Here is a 1,403-nt window from a genome sequence, read left to right on the forward strand (position 1 = left end):
AAACATTAACAAATGAAACATAAAACAGTGCAAATATGAGATACCTGAGCACAACTGTCAAGAGACACTGGGAAGAGGTAAAGTAATTAGATGCACAGACATTTCAAGTCAAAAGTGCTTTGAATGCAAAAAACAGTCAAGTGGAAATAATCTGAACAATTCACAGCATGACTATATACTGTATAGTTTAACTAGTACAGTGTGTTTTCCAGCACAGCCAATGCATCAGACAGTCCGGAGAGTTTTTGCAAATTGAAGTCAAACTCACCCCTTCGACATTTTGGGCAAGTTGTAGAATTTTTCTGCCATTGTTCAATGCAGATCCTGCAGCCAACAATGCTGTGGCAACACGATGACACCATGGGCTCAACCACTAGACCTGCAAATGTGATTCAGAAAACATTTTTTTCAATACAGAAAGTGCAAAATGATCTTTTTCTCTTTTTCGACATGGGTAGTTGAGCTGCACAGACATCTGTCTATAAAAGACAAAACTTTCATTTACTAGATATTTAATAACTGCAACACAGAATCCTTTGGCGGTCGGTTAGTTCAGTCAACAGCATAACACGGCATACTGCCAGAAAAACGCTGTCCGAAAATAGGCAACCAAACGCGGACAACGCAGGAGCTGTTACCGGTTCAAACACGTTACGCAGTCTATGTTACGTTGAGCATTCAGGTTAGCAGCTGCAGCTAAAGCTGTGTAACTTGAGTCACCCCAAGTGCCAAAATGGCCGCTGTGAACCAGTCGACGCATCTCAAATTAGCGTGTTGAGGTGCGATGAGCGGTGCAACATGGGTGCAATTTCACAAAAAAGTCATTTGTCAAAATATTTACCTGGAAAATTCTGATGATTTTGTCAGCATTCATGTCCTCCTCCTTCAGGGTGACACGCTTGGCTTCTCGAAACAAGACATAGTTATCCATGGCTGCGATAGGTACCTCTCGGAGTACTGTATGCTGGTAATTCTCATTAGCCTACAGAACTTCCGGGTCACGTAAATGCAAACAATTAATTATAAAAATCAAATTCAGTCAAGTGGCCGGTTTTTCCGTTTCGTATTTTTGATCTGAGCCTAAAATCGAAATATGAAAAAACAGGCATATATTCGTTTTTCATGTTGGATTAAGAAAACGAAAAACAAAATTATCAGTCTCATTTTTAATTTTTTGTTTTCGATGGGCAGTTGAAAAACGAAAGAACAAATGATACACGGATTCGCGTCGTCCTCACAGTGCAGAGGTACCGGGTTCAATTCCAGCTCCGGCCTCCCTGTGTGGAGTTTAGATGTTTTCCCCGGGCCTACGTGGGTTTTCTCGGGGTACTCCGGTTTCCTCCCACATTCCAAAAACATGCATGGCAGGTTGACTGAACACTCAAAATTGTCCCTGGGTGTAA

General features: G+C 41.5%; 1 long non-coding RNA gene across 1 annotated transcript; it reads right to left on the bottom strand.

Annotated features, from left to right (window-relative positions):
- Positions 1-152: 152 nt before the first annotated feature.
- Positions 153-1,181, bottom strand: LOC109518642 (uncharacterized). The gene is made up of 2 exons (XR_002168794.1): positions 842-1,181; positions 153-379 (listed from the first exon to the last, which is right to left on the bottom strand). It is a non-coding gene; the product is annotated as an uncharacterized LOC109518642 (long non-coding RNA).
- Positions 1,182-1,403: the final 222 nt, after the last annotated feature.

This window comes from Hippocampus comes, unplaced genomic scaffold, assembly GCF_001891065.2.
Source record: "Hippocampus comes isolate QL1 unplaced genomic scaffold, H_comes_QL1_v1.1 scaffold134, whole genome shotgun sequence".
NCBI classification, from domain to species: domain Eukaryota; kingdom Metazoa; phylum Chordata; class Actinopteri; order Syngnathiformes; family Syngnathidae; genus Hippocampus; species Hippocampus comes.